Consider the following 4,964-nt stretch of genomic DNA (forward strand, 5'->3'; position numbering starts at 1 on the left):
TGTATACCTTGTGTTATTCCCTCATTGTCAAAGGGAATCATATTTTTGACCAAAACAACACTGTCTTCTTTAAACCATTTAATCACTCATGTAGTGTCCCAGAGAATGTTCACCCATGGTTCTGTATCAGGTTGAAATGATATGATCCAATTCATATAGATAACCTGAGGTTATAGAAATATGGAGTTCACCAATCCATTGGACTTTACAGTATTTCATCCTATATCTCTTGTAATGATTAATTTAATTGTCAACTTGACTGGACCATGGTGTACCAGATATTTGGTCAAACATTTTAGGTATGTCTATGAGCGTGTCTTTGGATGACGTTAACACTTGCGTGGATAGAGTGAGTAAAGCAGATTGCTCTTCCCAATGTGAGAGGCCCTCATCCAGTCAGTTGAAGGCCCAAATTGAACAAAAAGGCTGACCTTCCCTCAAGTAACAAAATGACAAAATATAATTTAGCTAAATTCATTGCAACAAAACTGGAGTCTAAGGCTTATAGCAAAGAGGAAAGATGAAGGGCACAGTAGAAGTACAGAGAGAGCAGCAAGCTGATGGCTTCTGGCAGGGGCTTAAAGGAAAGCAATTCTTGCCCAATGGCCAGCCTTCAGCTTTGCAAAATCAATCGTGTTATTATTCTTTCATTCTTTTTTTTAATCCAGATGTAATCAGTTTTGGGACAAGCGGGGGGTATCATACCGACCAACTCACAAGAGACTCACTTTAAATAAGAAGACCAACTTACTAATTCACTAATAGAATAATGGATATTAGTCCTTTACAATGGACACTTCACATGATGAATGAATCCATTCAGAAACTTGGACCATCTCAGTATCATTAATACTCAAGATAATATAGCTGGAAAATTCTATGACGATATTAAAAATAAGGATGACATTATTGAGCACCTACTATGGACTAGGTGCTGTTCTAAGCATGTTAATACTTGGGATTCATTCCTCCGAACACTCCCTCCAGTGAATGTGCATTTATGAAACAGGTGTTTCTCAAACACCTGCATGTGTCATTCACTTGATTACATGTCAGCTAACAAAATGGGCAGATGTAGGTCCTTTCATTCTCCCCATTCTGTGAAGAAGAAAACAGAGCCACAGGGAGATTAATAACTTTCCCAAGGTCATGGCAACATTGTGGAATCCAGGCCTCTAACTCTACAGCCTGAGCTCTTAATGACATTCTAGGAATATCACTGTCCACGAGAACCAGAGATGCTGCTGAGAATATGAGCATCCTTTCTCCAGGACAGTCTTTGTGATGGTTAATTTATGTGTCAACTTGGCAAGGTCAACATCTAGCCATCCTTCAACTCACCGTAAAATGGAGCTGGAGGCAGAGAAACCATAAATGTAGGAGCCCACCATGATCTTTACAGTTTAGACCAGCAGACCTCCACCTAGGCCAAACAACACATTTGTAACTTGAATGTAACACACTTGGCCTCTTCTATTTAATCTGTGCAATCAAGAGCCCTGTACACCAAAATTTACTGAGTTTCTTACATTGCAACTTCTCCAGCTGCTGCTGGCTCTTACAACTTCACAATTCTTGATACTCGTTTTTGTTTTATTGAGCAAATGAGCTCACGTGACTGATGCAGACTCCTCCTAGAGGAATAAAAACTTCGGAGCTCCTAAATACCCGTGCAGTGAGCTCCTGGATTCTTTATCAGTTTGTGTGGTGCAGATGTGGGCCGTGTTGATGCAGCGGCTCCCTCTGTTTACTTTTTCTCTGCCTGGCTGGTGGTCCCTGGGGTCCTGCCCATGACAGCACAGGAAGTTGGCCAGCAGGGAGGATCAAGCGTGAATATGTTCATACTCAGCTGCCTCCAGCTGACCCTGCACAGTGATTCCCTGCAGACGTTCACGGCCACCATAGTGGTGACCTGGGTCTCCCCTGGTCCTCTTCCCTAGCCACATGTGTCCTGGGCAACTAAGGTCCAGAAGCAGAGGGGACCTGTGTGGGGTGGGCGGCAGGTCAGTGCTGCAGTGGCTCAGCTCTCACTCACCCCCAGCTGTGCCGCTGCCCACCCCCTCTCTCGGGTCTCCAGTACTTTCCAATAGACTTAAACTCCTAAATATACTATCACAAATATATTAATAACTCCTAGACACAAACACGATATGGCTACAGAGATTTTCAGGGCAAAGTGACGGTACAGGCCTGGCTAGGAGAATTTTTCACACTAAACATAACAATATAACAAAATGAACAAAAGTAAATAAAATTATGCATATGTGTATATATATATATGTACATAGATATAGATATATGACACATATATGTATGTATATTCTACAGCATCCCATATAGAATGGATTATAATATTTGAATCTTTCAAAGAAGGAGACACAACAGAAGTCCAAAATTGCCAAGCCTTTCTCCTACTCCTAAACTGGTCCACAGAGAGGTAGTAGGAGAGGAAAGAAAAGACAAAAATCTATTAAAATTTAAATATTACTAAGACCCTCCCCACCCATAATTTATAGAGGAGCAAACTAAAGCGTTGGCTGGGTCATCTGAGGCAAAGAGTCAAGAAATCCTCCCAAGTGACACCCGTCCCTGCTACCTGAGCAATTCTCTCTCTCTCTCTCTCTCTCTCTCTCTCTCTCACACACACACACACACACACACACACACACACACACACACAAACTTCCTGGTTAACCACCTCCAGTACAATATGGTGCAGGTTATAGCAACACTTCCCAATTTCTCCCAACATTCATAGACTTGAATGAAAAGACCTCTGGTTGTTGGTTGGCAATGTTAGAATTATCTGACAGTTCATAAAATACATCTGAGCTCTCTATTTGACTACCTGGAAGGGCTGCCAATATCATCATTCAATATGATAATGAGGATATTTTCCAGTTTACCATCAAACAGGATCAGATATTTGGGATGAATTTGTGAAACTGGAAATTTACCCTTTACTATGACATTTAACACCATCAACTATGAGATTTCCAGTTAATTAAAACGCCACTGCAGTTCCACACCCAGTTTGTCCAGCTCCAGCACACGTGTGCATAAGGGATGGTTAGTCAGGAGGTGGTTAGTAGCAGGCTGGAGACAGGAAACACATTTTAATCCCTTTCTCTCCACAACGGCCCATTGCCCAAAGCGGCCTTGCCCTGCCTGAAGCTGTAGACTTGTTCTTTTTGTAACGATATACGCTAAGAAACTGTCTATTCCAGTATTAGATCAATTCTTGCCAGAAAAGGCCTGTTGTTCCTTTTGGAGGTGAATCCCCAGGAAGCAGCAGGAGTTGTGCATGGAAGATAAGTCTGCCTCCCACATTTGATGGAGGCCCAGTCACTCATGGCCAGCGGGGGGCGCACGTCCCATAGCAGGGTTTCCTGAGCCCCCAGGGTCTACTGGGTTCAGCTGATTCCTTTTCCTTTCAGCGCCTATTTCATCATTGAAACAGGGCATTCCCTCAGGGACCACAGGTATTCATCAGGACACACACTCGCAAAATCCTTCTTACAGAAGTTCTCAAAATCCTCAAACTCCCTTTAACTTTTGCTCTCTCCCTGTAGCTTTCCACTCTTGACAGAAACCTAGAAGCTCGAAAGCCCAACAGAACCAGAGCACCCTGTGGATGGGCAGTAGGTGGAGGGCGTGAAGAGGCTGGATAAGGGAGTGAGGGGATTCGGGAAAGCAGGGCCGGGAGAGGGCACGAGGAAGAGGACGGGTGCCAGGATCAGCCAACAAATACCGCGTGTCTTTCCCGCTTCACTCTAGGAGGTGATTCCTTCGCTCAGATATTTACCTTCGCTGCTGTTTGCTGACTGAACATAAATCACCTCTGACATGAGGACTGACTGTGTCCATGTTTTCCAGGACTCCTCTCAATTCCATGGAATTCCAGCTTTTGACAGGCATTTTCTGACAAGTGGTAGGACTGTTCCATAGGACCTAATAGACAAATACTATTCTGAGATAGATTTATATAGAAATAATAACAATTCAAGATTTCAGAATAAAAAAAAACTCAAGAAGTTTTATTTCATAAGAATTTAATAAATAAAACAGAATGAAAATGTAATAACATGGAAAGGTCAACATGTTTTCTGAATTTTACTACAGTGTAAGGACAAAATCAGTTATATAAAAATATAAATATGGGTATGACAAGATACAAGAATAAATAAATATAAATAATCAATAAATAACATCAAGGTAATCATCTCTTAAACACTGATGCCCTAAGATCTGAATAGTTTTAACATATTCTTGCTTAATACTACTGACAAAATATTAGCTGAATTAAGTCAATCAATTCTATGACTAAAGCAGAAATAAGAGTCTTTTGAAATGAACAAAGACATGTGCAAGAGTGACATGGCCCAGGACTAAGGAGAATCATTTCAAAGTGACCTCAGGTCCCCATCCTTCATTCTTAACCTTTCTTGCAAGTTTGTTGATGAAGAGCAGGATCTCAGGATTTCCACTCTGACAATTTCCAAGGTACAGTCACCCTATTTCTTCTCTTTCAGATAGAGATGGATCCCTCAGAAGTACCTCTTCCTGGCCTGTGTGGGACCCTCAGTTCCCAGGACAGATTCTTCATCTCCCCATCACCTGCACCAAACAGGTGTCCAGGTTTTCCAGCTGCTGATGGAGTCAGTGTGGAGTTTGTCCAGGAGGGTGGTGTTCCAGGCAGCAGAGGAGCGCTCTGTGTGGAAGAGGGTGAAGATCTGCTGGAGCATCTCGTGGAGGACAGAGATGGCCTGGGCCTTCTGGAACTGGCTGCATCCACCATCTCCCAGAGGAGATGTCATTCAGCCAGGATAATAAAGAGATCCTCATTTGTCTCAGAAGCATGAGGTCTTCCTGTGAACCAGTCCATGTCCCTGAGGCAGGTCACAGCCCAGAGATGAGATGGTGATGCAGCTAATCACCAGGAGGGCCAGCAGAAGGGTGAGCAT

General features: G+C 42.9%; 1 pseudogene; it reads right to left on the minus strand.

Moving 5' to 3' along the window:
• Positions 1 to 4,403: 4,403 nt before the first annotated feature.
• LOC131420249 (interferon omega-2-like) lies at positions 4,404 to 4,964 on the minus strand (annotated as a pseudogene).

This window comes from Diceros bicornis, chromosome 22 (assembly GCF_020826845.1).
Source record: "Diceros bicornis minor isolate mBicDic1 chromosome 22, mDicBic1.mat.cur, whole genome shotgun sequence".
Lineage (NCBI taxonomy): Eukaryota > Metazoa > Chordata > Mammalia > Perissodactyla > Rhinocerotidae > Diceros > Diceros bicornis.